The sequence below is a fragment of the Triturus cristatus genome, chromosome 5_2 (assembly GCF_964204655.1).
Source record: "Triturus cristatus chromosome 5_2, aTriCri1.1, whole genome shotgun sequence".
NCBI lineage: Eukaryota > Metazoa > Chordata > Amphibia > Caudata > Salamandridae > Triturus > Triturus cristatus.
The window spans coordinates 91,372,970-91,389,779 of NC_140588.1; positions in this window are offsets into that span (position 1 = coordinate 91,372,970).

Sequence of the window (16,810 nt, forward strand, 5' to 3'; positions counted from 1 at the left end):
ACTCTAAACACACTTATTTTAGTTCCAAAAGTGATAATTCCCATGCAATAGTCATTTACAGTCAAAAAATAAAACATTAAAAAATTACCATTTCTGACCATCTGGAGAAATTTCGACAGGTCAACGGGTCATCGTTTTTCATCAGAAAATTGATTTTTTGGACTTTAGAAAAATTGATTCAAAATGTCATTTGGATTGTGCCTCATGTTGAATAACTACTTTTTAAAGCCTCAATGTGACCAAAATTGCCATTTTTACAGACTTTTTCTCCTACTAGAAGCTTCTATTTCGACCAATTTCAGGTATTAAAATGACTCTAAATACACTTATTTTAGTTCCAAAAGTGATAATTCACATGCAATAGTCATTTACAGTCAAAAAATTAAACATTAAAAAATCACCATTTCTGACCATCTGGAGAAAGTTCAACAGGTCACGGGTCATCGTTTTTCATCAGAAAATTGATTTTTTCGACTTTATAAAAATTGATTCAAAATGTCTTTTGGATTGTGCCTCACGTTGAATAACTACTTTTTAAAGCCTCAATGTGACCAAAACTGCCATTTTTACAGACTTTTTCTCCTTCTCAGAAGCCTCTATTATGACTAATTTCAGGCATTAAAATAACTCTAAACACACTTATTTTAGTTCCAAGAGTGATAATTCACATGCAATAGTCATTTACAGTCAAAAAATTAAACATTAAAAAATTACCATTTCTGACCAACTGGAGAAAGTTCAACAGGTCACGGGTCATCGTTTTTCATCAGAAAATTGATTTTTGGACTTTAGAAAAATTGATTCAAAATGTCATTTGAATTGTGCCTCATGTTGCATAACTTCATTTTAAATCCTCGATGTGACCAAAATTGCCATTTTTACAGACTTTTTCTCCTACTGGAAGCTTCTATTTCGACCAATTTCAGGCATTAAACCACTCTAAACACACTTATTTTAGTTCCAAAAGTGATCATTCACATGCGATAGTCATTTACAGTCAAAAAATTAAACATTAAAAAATTACCATTTCTGACCATCTGGAGAAAGTTCGACAGGTCATGGATCATCGTTTTTCATCAGAAAATTAGATTTTTTGGACTGTAGAGAAATTGATTCAAAATGTCATTTGGATAGTGCCTCATGTTGAATAACTTCTTTTTAAAGCCTCAATGAGACCAAAATTACCAATTTTACAGACTTTTTCTCCTACTAGAAGCTTCTATTTCGTTAAATTTCAGGCATTAAAATGACTCTAAACACACTTATTTTAGTTCCAAAAGTGATAATTCACATGCAATAGTCATTTACAGTCAAAAAATTAAACATTACAAAATTGCCATTTCTGACCATCTGGAGAAAGTTCGACAGGTCACGGATCATCGTTTTTCATCAGAAAATTAGATTTTTTGGTCTCTAGAAAAATTGATTCAAAATATCATTTGAATTGTGCCTCATGTTGAATAACTACTTTTTAAAGCCTCGATGTGACCAAAATTGCCATTTTTACAGACTTTTCCTCCTACTAGAAGTTTCTATTTCGACCAATTTCAGGCATTAAAATGACTCTAAACACACTTATTTTAGTACCAAAAGTGATAATTCACATGCAATGGTCATTTACAGTCAAAAAATTAAACATTAAAAAATTACCATTTCTGACCATCAGAAGAAAGTTCAACAGGTCACGGGTCATCGTTTTTCATCAGAAATTAGATTTTTTGGTGTCTAGAAAAAATGATTCAAAATGTCATTTGAATTGTGCATCATGTTGAATAACTACTTTTTAAAGCCTCAATGTGACCAAAATTGCCATTTTTACAGACTTTTTCTCCTACTAGAAGCTTCTATTTCGACAAATTTCAGGAATTAAAATGACTCTACACACACTTATTTTAGTTCCAAAACTGATAATTCACATGCAATAGTCATTTACAGTCAAAAAATTAAACATTGAACAATTACCATTTCTGACCATCTGGAGAAAGTTCGACAGGTCACGAGTCATCGTTTTTAATCAGAAAATGGATTTTTGGGACTTTAGAAAAATTGATTCAAAATATCATATGGATTGTGCCTCATGTTGAATAACTACTTTTTAAAGCCTCGATGTGACCAAAATTGCCATTTTTACAGACTTTTTCTCCTACTAGAAGCTTCTATTTCGACCAATTTCAGGTATTAAAATGACTCTAAATACACTTATTGTAGTTCCAAAAGTGATAATTCACATGCAATAGTCATTTACAGTCAAAAAATTAAACATTAAAAAATCACCATTTCTGACCATCTGGAGAAAGTTCAACAGGTCACGGGTCATCGTTTTTCATCAGAAAATGGATTTTTTCGACTTTATAAAAATTGATTCAAAATGTCATTTGGATTGTGCCTCATGTTGAATAACTACTTTTTAAAGCCTCAATGTGACCAAAATTGCCATTTTTACAGACTTTTTCTCCTTCTCAGAAGCTTCTATTATGACTAATTTCAGGCATTAAAATAACTCTAAACACACTTATTTTAGTTCCAAGAGTGATAATTCACATGCAATAGTCATTTACAGTCAAAAAATTAAACATTAAAAAATTACCATTTCTGACCAACTGGAGAAAGTTCAACAGGTCACGGGTCATCGTTTTTCATCAGAAAATTGATTTTTGGACTTTAGAAAAATTGATTCAAAATGTCATTTGACTTGTGCCTCATGTTGCATAACTTCATTTTAAATCCTCGATGTGACCAAAATTGCCATTTTTACAGACTTTTTCTCCTACTGGAAGCTTCTATTTCGACCAATTTCAGGCATTAAACCACTCTAAACACACTTATTTTAGTTCCAAAAGTGATCATTCACATGCGATAGTCATTTACAGTCAAAAAATTAAACATTAAAAAATTACCATTTCTGACCATCTGGAGAAAGTTCGACAGGTCATGGATCATCGTTTTTCATCAGAAAATTAGATTTTTTTGGACTGTAGAGAAATTGATTCAAAATGTCATTTGGATAGTGCCTCATGTTGAATAACTCCTTTTTAAAGCCTCAATGAGACCAAAATTACCAATTTTACAGACTTTTTCTCCTACTAGAAGCTTCTATTTCGACAAATTTCAGGCATTAAAATGACTCTAAACACACTTATTTTAGTTCCAAAAGTGATAATTCACATGCAATAGTCATTTACAGTCAAAAAATTAAACATTACAAAATTACCATTTCTGACCATCTGGAGAAAGTTCGACAGGTCACGGATCATCGTTTTTCATCAGAAAATTAGATTTTTTGGTCTCTAGAAAAATTGATTCAAAATATCATTTGAATTGTGCCTCATGTTGAATAACTACTTTTTAAAGCCTCGATGTGACCAAAATTGCCATTTTTACAGACTTTTCCTCCTTCTAGAAGTTTCTATTTCGACCAATTTCAGGCATTAAAATGACTCTAAACACACTTATTTTAGTACCAAAAGTGATAATTCACATGCAATAGTCATTTACAGTCAAAAAATTAAACATTGAAAAATTACCATTTCTGACCATCTGGAGAAAGTTCGACAGGTCACGAGTCATCGTTTTTAATCAGAAAATGGATTTTTGGGACTTTAGAAAAATTGATTCAAAATATCATTTGGATTGTGCCTCATGTTGAATAACTACTTTTTAAAGCCTCAATATGACCAAAATTGCCATTTTTACACACTTTTTCTCCTACTAGAAGCTTCTATTTCGACCAATTTCAGGCATTAAAATGACTCTAAACACACTTCTTTTAGTTCCAAAAGTGATAATTCATATGCAATAGTCATTTACAGTCGAAAAAATCAAACATTAAAAAATTACTATTTCTGACCATCTGGAGAAAGTTCAACAGGTCACGGGTCATCGTTTTTCATCAGAAAATGGATTTTTTTCGACTTTATAAAAATTGATTCAAAATGTCATTTGGATTGTGCCTCATGTTGAATAACTACTTTTTAAAGCCTCAATGTGACCAAAATTGCCATTTTTACAGACTTTTTCTCCTTCTCAGAAGCTTCTATTTCGACCAATTTCAGGCATTAAAATGACTCTAAACACACTTATTTTAGTTCCAAAAGTGATAATTCCCATGCAATAGTCATTTACAGTCAAAAAATAAAACATACAAAAATTACCATTTCTGACCATCTGGAGAAATTTCGACAGGTCAACGGGTCATCGTTTTTCATCAGAAAATTGATTTTTTGGACTTTAGAAAAATTGATTCAAAATGTCATTTGGATTGTGCCTCATGTTGAATAACTACTTTTTAAAGCCTCAATGTGACCAAAATTGCCATTTTTACAGACTTTTTCTCCTACTAGAAGCTTCTATTTCGACCAATTTCAGGTATTAAAATGACTCTAAATACACTTATTTTAGTTCTAAAAGTGATAATTCACATGCAATAGTCATTTACAGTCAAAAAATTAAACATTAAAAAATCACCATTTCTGACCATCTGGAGAAAGTTCAACAGGTCACGGGTCATCGTTTTTCATCAGAAAATTGATTTTTTCGACTTTATAAAAATTGATTTAAAATGTCATTTGGATTGTGCCTCATGTTAAATAACTACTTTTTAAAGCCTCAATGTGACCAAAATTGCCATTTTTACAGACTTTTTCTCCTTCTCAGAAGCTTCTATTATGACTAATTTCAGGCATTAAAATAACTCTAAACACACTTATTTTAGTTCCAAGAGTGATAATTCACATGCAATAGTCATTTACAGTCAAAAAATTAAACATTAAAAAATCACCATTTCTGACCATCTGGAGAAAGTTCAACAGGTCACGGGTCATCGTTTTTCATCAGAAAATTGATTTTTTCGACTTTATAAAAATTGATTCAAAATGTCATTTGGATTGTGCCTCATGTTGAATAACTACTTTTTAAAGCCTCAATGTGACCAAAATTGCCATTTTTACAGACTTTTTCTCCTTCTCAGAAGCTTCTATTATGACTAATTTCAGGCATTAAAATAACTCTAAACACACTTATTTTAGTTCCAAGAGTGACAATTCACATGCAATAGTCATTTACAGTAAAAAAATTAAACATTAAAAAATTACCATTTCTGACCAACTGGAGAAAGTTCAACAGGTCACGGGTCATCGTTTTTCATCAGAAAATTGATTTTTGGACTTTAGAAAAATTGATTCAAAATGTCATTTGAATTGTGCCTCATGTTGCATAACTTCATTTTAAATCCTCGATGTGACCAAAATTGCAATTTTTACAGACTTTTTCTCCTACTGGAAGCTTCTATTTCGACCAATTTCAGGCATTAAACCACTCTAAACACACTTATTTTAGTTCCAAAAGTGATCATTCACATGCGATAGTCATTTACAGTCAAAAAATTAAACATTAAAAAATTACCATTTCTGACCATCTGGAGAAAGTTCGACAGGTCATGGATCATCGTTTTTCATCAGAAAATTAGATTTTTTGGACTGTAGAGAAATTGATTCAAAATGTAATTTGGATAGTGCCTCATGTTGAATAACTTCTTTTTAAAGCCTCAATGAGACCAAAATTACCAATTTTACAGACTTTTTCTCCTACTAGAAGCTTCTATTTCAACAAATTTCAGGCATTAAAATGACTCTAAACACACTTATTTTAGTTCCAAAAGTGATAATTCACATGCAATAGTCATTTACAGTAAAAAAATTAAACATTACAAAATTACCATTTCTGACCATCTGGAGAAAGTTCGACAGGTCACGGATCATCGTTTTTCATCAGAAAATTTGATTTTTTGGTCTCTAGAAAAATTGATTCAAAATATCATTTGAATTGTGCCTCATGTTGAATAACTACTTTTTAAAGCCTCGATGTGACCAAAATTGCCATTTTTACAGACTTTTCCTCCTACTAGAAGTTTCTATTTCGACCAATTTCAGGCATTAAAATGACTCTAAACATACTTATTTTAGTACCAAAAGTGATAATTCACATGCAATAGTCATTTACAGTCAAAAAATTAAACATTAAAAAATTACCATTTCTGACCATCAGGAGGAAGTTCAACAGGTCACGGGTCATCGTTTTTCATCAGAAATTAGATTTTTTGGTGTCTAGAAAAATTGATTCAAAATGTCATTTGAATTGTGCATCATGTTGAATAACTACTTTTTAAAGCCTCAATGTGACCAAAATTGCCATTTTTACAGACTTTTTCTCCTACTAGAAGCTTCTATTTCGACAAATTTCAGGAATTAAAATGACTCTACACACACTTATTTTAGTTCCAAAAGTGATAATTCACATGCAATAGTCATTTACAGTCAAAAAATTAAACATTGAAAAATTACCATTTCTGACCATCTGGAGAAAGTTCGACAGGTCACGAGTCATCGTTTTTAATCAGAAAATGGATTTTTGGGACTTTAGAAAAATTGATTCAAAATATCATTTGGATTGTGCCTCATGTTGAATAACTTCTTTTTAAAGCCTCAATGAGACCAAAATTACCAATTTTACAGACTTTTTCTCCTACTAGAAGCTTCTATTTCAACAAATTTCAGGCATTAAAATGACTCTAAACACACTTATTTTAGTTCCAAAAGTGATAATTCACATGCAATAGTCATTTACAGTAAAAAAATTAAACATTACAAAATTACCATTTCTGACCATCTGGAGAAAGTTCGACAGGTCACGGATCATCGTTTTTCATCAGAAAATTTGATTTTTTGGTCTCTAGAAAAATTGATTCAAAATATCATTTGAATTGTGCCTCATGTTGAATAACTACTTTTTAAAGCCTCGATGTGACCAAAATTGCCATTTTTACAGACTTTTCCTCCTACTAGAAGTTTCTATTTCGACCAATTTCAGGCATTAAAATGACTAGTACCAAAAGTGATAATTCACATGCAATAGTCATTTACAGTCAAAAAATTAAACATTAAAAAATTACCATTTCTGACCATCAGGAGGAAGTTCAACAGGTCACGGGTCATCGTTTTTCATCAGAAATTAGATTTTTTGGTGTCTAGAAAAATTGATTCAAAATGTCATTTGAATTGTGCATCATGTTGAATAACTACTTTTTAAAGCCTCAATGTGACCAAAATTGCCATTTTTACAGACTTTTTCTCCTACTAGAAGCTTCTATTTCGACAAATTTCAGGAATTAAAATGACTCTACACACACTTATTTTAGTTCCAAAAGTGATAATTCACATGCAATAGTCATTTACAGTCAAAAAATTAAACATTGAAAAATTACCATTTCTGACCATCTGGAGAAAGTTCGACAGGTCACGAGTCATCGTTTTTAATCAGAAAATGGATTTTTGGGACTTTAGAAAAATTGATTCAAAATATCATTTGGATTGTGCCTCATGTTGAATAACTACTTTTTAAAGCCTCGATGTGACCAAAATTGCCATTTTTACAGACTTTTTCTCCTACTAGAAGCTTCTATTTAGACCAATTTCAGGTATTAAAATGACTCTAAATACACTTATTTTAGTTCCAAAAGTGATAATTCACATGCAATAGTCATTTACAGTAAAAAAATTAAACATTAAAAAAATCACCATTTCTGACCATCTGGAGAAAGTTCAACAGGTCACGGGTCATCGTTTTTCATCAGAAAATTGATTTTTTCGACTTTATCAAAATTGATTCAAAATGTCATTTGGATTGTGCCTCATGTTGAATAACTACTTTTTAAAGCCTCAATGTGACCAAAATTGCCATTTTTACAGACTTTTTCTCCTTCTCAGAAGCTTCTATTATGACTAATTTCAGGCATTAAAATAACTCTAAACACACTTATTTTAGTTCCAAGAGTGATAATTCACATGCAATAGTCATTTACAGTCAAAAAATTAAACATTAAAAAATTACCATTTCTGACCAACTGGAGAAAGTTCAACAGGTCATGGGTCATCGTTTTTCATCAGAAAATTGATTTTTGGACTTTAGAAAAATTGATTAAAAATGTCATTTGGATTGTTCCTCATGTTGAATAACTACTTTTTAAAGCCTCAATATGACCAAAATTGCCATTTTTACACACTTTTTCTCCTACTAGAAGCTTCTATTTCGACCAATTTCAGGCATTAAAATGACTCTAAACACACTTCTTTTAGTTCCAAAAGTGATAATTCATATGCAATAGTCATTTACAGTCGAAAAAATCAAACATTAAAAAATTACCATTTCTGACCATCTGGAGAAATTTCGACAGGTCGCGGGTCATCGTTTTTCATCAGAAAATGGATTTTTTGGACTTTAGAAAAATTGATTCAAAATGTCATTTGGATTGTGCCTCATGTTGAATAACTACTTTTTAAAGCCTCAATGTGACCAAAATTGCCATTTTTACAGACTTTTTCTCCTTCTCAGAAGCTTCTATTTCGACCAATTTCAGGCATTAAAATGACTCTAAACACACTTATTTTAGTTCCAAAAGTGATAATTCCCATGCAATAGTCATTTACAGTCAAAAAATAAAACATTAAAAAATTACCATTTCTGACCATCTGGAGAAAGTTCAACAGGTCACGGGTCATCGTTTTTCATCAGAAAATTGATTTTTTCGACTTTATAAAAATTGATTCAAAATGTCATTTGGATTGTGCCTCACGTTGAATAACTACTTTTAAAAGCCTCAATGTGACCAAAATTGCCATTTTTACAGACTTTTTCTCCTTCTTAGAAGCCTCTATTATGACTAATTTCAGGCATTAAAATAACTCTAAACACACTTATTTTAGTTCCAAGAGTGATAATTCACATGCAATAGTCATTTACAGTCAAAAAATTAAACATTAAAAAATTACCATTTATGACCAACTGGAGAAAGTTCAACAGGTCACGGGTCATCGTTTTTCATCAGAAAATTGATTTTTGGACTTTAGAAAAATTGATTCAAAATGTCATTTGAATTGTGCCTCATGTTGCATAACTTCATTTTAAATCCTCGATGTGACCAAAATTGCCATTTTTACAGACTTTTTCTCCTACTGGAAGCTTCTATTTCGACCAATTTCAGGCATTAAACCACTCTAAACACACTTATTTTAGTTCCAAAAGTGATCATTCACATGCGATAGTCATTTACAGTCAAAAAATTAAACATTAAAAAATTACCATTTCTGACCATCTGGAGAAAGTTCGACAGGTCATGGATCATCGTTTTTCATCAGAAAATTAGATTTTTTGGACTGTAGAGAAATTGATTCAAAATGTCATTTGGATAGTGCCTCATGTTGAATAACTTCTTTTTAAAGCCTCAATGAGACCAAAATTACCAATTTTACAGACTTTTTCTCCTACTAGAAGCTTCTATTTCGTTAAATTTCAGGCATTAAAATGACTCTAAACACACTTATTTTAGTTCCAAAAGTGATAATTCACATGCAATAGTCATTTACAGTCAAAAAATTAAACATTACAAAATTACCATTTCTGACCATCTGGAGAAAGTTCGACAGGTCACGGATCATCGTTTTTCATCAGAAATTAGATTTTTTGGTGTCTAGAAAAAATGATTCAAAATGTCATTTGAATTGTGCATCATGTTGAATAACTACTTTTTAAAGCCTCAATGTGACCAAAATTGCCATTTTTACAGACTTTTTCTCCTACTAGAAGCTTCTATTTCGACAAATTTCAGGAATTAAAATGACTCTACACACACTTATTTTAGTTCCAAAAGTGATAATTCACATGCAATAGTCATTTACAGTCAAAAAATTAAACATTGAAAAATTACCATTTCTGACCATCTGGAGAAAGTTCGACAGGTCACGAGTCATCGTTTTTAATCAGAAAATGGATTTTTGGGACTTTAGAAAAATTGATTCAAAATATCATTTGGATTGTGCCTCATGTTGAATAACTACTTTTTAAAGCCTCGATGTGACCAAAATTGCCATTTTTACAGACTTTTTCTCCTACTAGAAGCTTCTATTTCGACCAATTTCAGGTATTAAAATGACTCTAAATACACTTATTTTAGTTCCAAAAGTGATAATTCACATGCAATAGTCATTTACAGTCAAAAAATTAAACATTAAAAAATCACCATTTCTGACCATCTGGAGAAAGTTCAACAGGTCACGGGTCATCGTTTTTCATCAGAAAATGGATTTTTTCGACTTTATAAAAATTGATTCAAAATGTCATTTGGATTGTGCCTCATGTTGAATAACTACTTTTTAAAGCCTCAATGTGACCAAAATTGCCATTTTTACAGACTTTTTCTCCTTCTCAGAAGCTTCTATTATGACTAATTTCAGGCATTAAAATAACTCTAAACACACTTATTTTAGTTCCAAGAGTGATAATTCACATGCAATAGTCATTTACAGTCAAAAAATTAAACATTAAAAAATTACCATTTCTGACCAACTGGAGAAAGTTCAACAGGTCACGGGTCATCGTTTTTCATCAGAAAATTGATTTTTGGACTTTAGAAAAATTGATTCAAAATGTCATTTGAATTGTGCCTCATGTTGCATAACTTCATTTTAAATCCTCGATGTGACCAAAATTGCCATTTTTACAGACTTTTTCTCCTACTGGAAGCTTCTATTTCGACCAATTTCAGGCATTAAACCACTCTAAACACACTTATTTTAGTTCCAAAAGTGATCATTCACATGCGATAGTCATTTACAGTCAAAAAATTAAACATTAAAAAATTACCATTTCTGACCATCTGGAGAAAGTTCGACAGGTCATGGATCATCGTTTTTCATCAGAAAATTAGATTTTTTTGGACTGTAGAGAAATGATTCAAAATGTCATTTGGATAGTGCCTCATGTTGAATAACTTCTTTTTAAAGCCTCAATGAGACCAAAATTACCAATTTTACAGACTTTTTCTCCTACTAGAAGCTTCTATTTCGACAAATTTCAGGCATTAAAATGACTCTAAACACACTTATTTTAGTTCCAAAAGTGATAATTCACATGCAATAGTCATTTACAGTCAAAAAATTAAACATTACAAAATTACCATTTCTGACCATCTGGAGAAAGTTCGACAGGTCACGGATCATCGTTTTTCATCAGAAAATTAGATTTTTTGGTCTCTAGAAAAATTGATTCAAAATATCATTTGAATTGTGCCTCATGTTGAATAACTACTTTTTAAAGCCTCGATGTGACCAAAATTGCCATTTTTACAGACTTTTCCTCCTTCTAGAAGTTTCTATTTCGACCAATTTCAGGCATTAAAATGACTCTAAACACACTTATTTTAGTACCAAAAGTGATAATTCACATGCAATAGTCATTTACAGTCAAAAAATTAAACATTAAAAAATTACCATTTCTGACCATCAGGAGAAAGTTCAACAGGTCACGGGTCATCGTTTTTCATCAGAAATTTGATTTTTTGGTGTCTAGAAAAATTGATTCAAAATGTCATTTGAATTGTGCATCATGTTGAATAACTACTTTTTAAAGCCTCAATGTGACCAAAATTGCCATTTTTACAGACTTTTTCTCCTACTAGAAGCTTCTATTTCGACAAATTTCAGGAATTAAAATGACTCTACACACACTTATTTTAGTTCCAAAAGTGATAATTCACATGCAATAGTCATTTACAGTCAAAAAATTAAACATTGAAAAATTACCATTTCTGACCATCTGGAGAAAGTTCGACAGGTCACGAGTCATCGTTTTTAATCAGAAAATGGATTTTTGGGACTTTAGAAAAATTGATTCAAAATATCATTTGGATTGTGCCTCATGTTGAATAACTACTTTTTAAAGCCTCGATGTGACCAAAATTGCCATTTTTACAGACTTTTTCTCCTACTAGAAGCTTCTATTTAGACCAATTTCAGGTATTAAAATGACTCTAAATACACTTATTTTAGTTCCAAAAGTGATAATTCACATGCAATAGTCATTTACAGTCAAAAAATTAAACATTAAAAAATCACCATTTCTGACCATCTGGAGAAAGTTCAACAGGTCACGGGTCATCGTTTTTCATCAGAAAATTGATTTTTTTGACTTTATAAAAATTGATTCAAAATGTCTTTTGGATTGTGCCTCATGTTGAATAACTACTTTTTGAAGCCTCAATGTGACCAAAATTGCCATTTTTACAGACTTTTTCTCCTTCTCAGAAGCTTCTATTATGACTAATTTCAGGCATTAAAATAACTCTAAACACACATATTTTAGTTCCAAGAGTGATAATTCACATGCAATAGTCATTTACAGTCAAAAAATTAAACATTAAACCATTACCATTTCTGACCAACTGGAGAAAGTTCAACAGGTCACGGGTCATCGTTTTTCATCAGAAAATTGATTTTTGGACTTTAGAAAAATTGATTCAAAATGTCATTTGAATTGTGCCTCATGTTGCATAACTTCATTTTAAAGCCTCGATGTGACCAAAATTGCCATTTTTACAGACTTTTTCTCCTACTGGAAGCTTCTATTTCGACCAATTTCAGGCATTAAACCACTCTAAACACACTTATTTTAGTTCCAAAAGTGATCATTCACATGCGATAGTCATTTACAGTCAAAAAATTAAACATTAAAAAATTACCATTTCTGACCATCTGGAGAAAGTTCAACAGGTCACGGATCATCGTTTTTCATCAGAAATTAGATTTTTTGGTGTCTAGAAAAATTGATTCAAAATGTCATTTGAATTGTGCATCATGTTGAATAACTACTTTTTAAAGCCTCAATGTGACCAAAATTGCCATTTTTACAGACTTTTTCTCCTACTAGAAGCTTCTATTTCGACAAATTTCAGGAATTAAAATGACTCTACACACACTTATTTTAGTTCCAAAAGTGATAATTCACATGCAATAGTCATTTACAGTCAAAAAATTAAACATTAAAAAATCACCATTTCTGACCATCTGGAGAAAGTTCAACAGGTCACGGGTCATTGTTTTTCATCAGAAAATTGATTTTTTCGACTTTATAAAAATTGATTCAAAATATCATTTGGATTGTGCCTCATGTTGAATAACTACTTTTTAAAGCCTCAATGTGACCAAAATTGCCATTTGTACAGACTTTTTCTCCTACTAGAAGCTTCTATTTCGAACAATTTCAGGCATTAAAATGACCCTAAACACACTTATTTTAGTTCCAAAAGTGATAATTCACATGCAATAGTCATTTACAGTCAAAAAATAAAACATTCAAAAATTACCATTTCTGACCATCTGGAGAAATTTCGACAGGTCGCGGGTCATCGTTTTTGATCAGAAAATGGATTTTGTGGACTTTAGAAAAATTGATTCAAAATGTCATTTGGATTGTGCCTCATGTTGAATAACTACTTTTTAAAGCCTCAATGTGACCAAAATTGCCATTTGTACAGACTTTTTCTCCTACTAGAAGCTTCTATTTCGAACAATTTCAGGCATTAAAATGACTCTAAACACACTTATTTTAGTTCCAAAAGTGATAATTCACATGCGATAGTCATTTACAGTCAAAAAATTAAACATTAAAAAATTACCATTTCTGACCATCTGGAGAAAGTTCAACAGGTCACGGGTCATCGTTTTTCATCAGAAAATTGATTTTTTCGACTTTATAAAAATTGATTCAAAATGTCATTTGGATTGTGCCTCTTGTTGAATAACTACTTTTTAAAGTCTCAATGTGACCAAAATTGACATTTTTACAGACTTTTTCTCCTTCTCAGAAGCTTCTATTTCGAACAATTTCAGGCATTAAAATGACTCTAAACACACTTATTTTAGTTCCAAAAGTGATAATTCACATGCAATAGTCATTTACAGTCAAAAAATAAAACATTAAAAAATTACCATTTCTGACCATCTGGAGAAATTTCGACAGGTCGCGGGTCATCGTTTTTCATCAGAAAATGGATTTTTTGGACTTTAGAAAAAATTGATTCAAAATATCATTTGGATTGTGCCTCATGTTGAATAACTACTTTTTAAAGCCTCAATGTGACCAAAATTGCCATTTGTACAGACTTTTTCTCCTACTAGAAGCTTCTATTTCGAACAATTTCAGGCATTAAAATGACCCTAAACACACTTATTTTAGTTCCAAAAGTGATAATTCACATGCAATAGTCATTTACAGTCAAAAAATAAAACATTCAAAAATTACCATTTCTGACCATCTGGAGAAATTTCGACAGGTCGCGGGTCATCGTTTTTGATCAGAAAATGGATTTTGTGGACTTTAGAAAAATTGATTCAAAATGTCATTTGGATTGTGCCTCATGTTGAATAACTACTTTTTAAAGCCTCAATGTGACCAAAATTGCCATTTGTACAGACTTTTTCTCCTACTAGAAGCTTCTATTTCGAACAATTTCAGGCATTAAAATGACTCTAAACACACTTATTTTAGTTCCAAAAGTGATAATTCACATGCGATAGTCATTTACAGTCAAAAAATTAAACATTAAAAAATTACCATTTCTGACCATCTGGAGAAAGTTCAACAGGTCACGGGTCATCGTTTTTCATCAGAAAATTGATTTTTTCGACTTTATAAAAATTGATTCAAAATGTCATTTGGATTGTGCCTCATGTTGAATAACTACTTTTTAAAGCCTCAATGTGACCAAAATTGACATTTATACAGACTTTTTCTCCTTCTCAGAAGCTTCTATTTCGAACAATTTCAGGCATTAAAATGACTCTAAACACACTTATTTTAGTTCCAAAAGTGATAATTCACATGCAATAGTCATTTACAGTCAAAAAATAAAACATTAAAAAATTACCATTTCTGACCATCTGGAGAAATTTTGACAGGTCACGGGTCATCGTTTTTCATCAGAAAATGGATTTTTTGGACTTTAGAAAAATTGATTCAAAATGTCATTTGGATTGTGCCTCATGTTGAATAACTACTTTTTAAAGCCTCAATGTGACCAAAATTGCCATTTGTACAGACTTTTTCTCCTACTGGAAGCTTCTATTTCGAACAATTTCAGGCATTTAAATGACTCTAAACACACTTATTTTAGTTCCAAAAGTGATAATTCACATGCAATAGTCATTTACAGTCAAAAAATAAAACATGAAAAAATTACCATTTCTGACGATCTGGAGAAATTTCGACAGGTCGCGGGTCATCGTTTTTCTTCAGAAAATGGATTTTTTGGACTTTAGAAAAATTGATTCAAAATGTCATTTGGATTGTGCCTCATGTTGAATAACTACTTTTTAAAGTCTCAATGTGACCAAAATTGACATTTTTACAGACTTTTTCTCCTTCTCAGAAGCTTCTATTTCGAACAATTTCAGGCATTAAAATGACTCTAAACACACTTATTTTAGTTCCAAAAGTGATAATTCACATGCAATAGTCATTTACAGTCAAAAAATAAAACATTAAAAAATTACCATTTCTGACCATCTGGAGAAATTTCGACAGGTCGCGGGTCATCGTTTTTCATCAGAAAATGGATTTTTTGGACTTTAGAAAAAATTGATTCAAAATGTCATTTGGATTGTGCCTCATGTTGAATAACTACTTTTTAAAGCCTCAATGTGACCAAAATTGCCATTTTTACAGACTTTTTCTCCTACTAGAAGCTTCTATTTCGACCAATTTCAGGCATTAAAATGACTCTAAACACACTTATTTTAGTTCCAAAAGTGATAATTCACATGCGATAGTCATTTACAGTCAAAAAATTAAACATTAAAAAATTACCATTTCTGACGATCTGGAGAAAGTTCAACAGGTCACGGGTCATCGTTTTTCATCAGAAAATTGATTTTTTCGACTTTATAAAAATTGATTCAAAATGTCATTTGGATTGTGCCTCATGTTGAATAACTACATTTTAAAGCCTCAATGTGACCAAAATTGACATTTTTACAGACTTTTTCTCCTTCTCAGAAGCTTCTATTTCGAACAATTTCAGGCATTAAAATGACTCTAAACACACTTATTTTAGTTCCAAAAGTGATAATTCACATGCAATAGGCATTTACAGTCAAAAAATAAAACATTAAAAAATTACCATTTCTGACCATCTGGAGAAATTTTGACAGGTCACGGGTCATCGTTTTTCATCAGAAAATGGATTTTTTGGACTTTAGAAAAATTGATTCAAAATGTCATTTGGATTGTGCCTCATGTTGAATAACTACTTTTTAAAGCCTCAATGTGACCAAAATTGCCATTTGTACAGACTTTTTCTCCTACTAGAAGCTTCTATTTCGAACAATTTCAGGCATTTAAATGACTCTAAACACACGTATTTTAGTTCCAAAAGTGATAATTCACATGCAATAGTCATTTACAGTCAAAAAATGAACCATTAAAAAATTACCATTTCTGACGATCTGGAGAAATTTCGACAGGTCGCGGGTCATCGTTTTTCATCAGAAAATGGATTTTTTAGACTTTAGAAAAATTGATTCAAAATGTCATTTGGATTGTGCCTCATGTTGAATGACTACTTTTTAAAGCCTCAATGTGACCAAAATTGCCATTTTTACAGACTTTTTCTCCTTCTCAGAAGCTTCTATTATGACTAATTTCAGGCATTAAAACGAATCTAAACACACCTGTTTTAGTTCCACAAGTGATAATTCACATGCGCTAGTCATTTACAGTCAAAAAATTAAACATTAAAAAATTACCATTTCTGACCATCTGGAGAAATTTCGACAGGTCGCGGGTCATCGTTTTTCATCAGAAAATGGATTTTTTGGACTTTAGAAAAATTGATTAAAAATGTCATTTGGATTGTTCCTCATGTTGAATAACTACTTTTTAAAGCCTCAATGTGACCAAAATTGCCATTTTTACACACTTTTTCTCC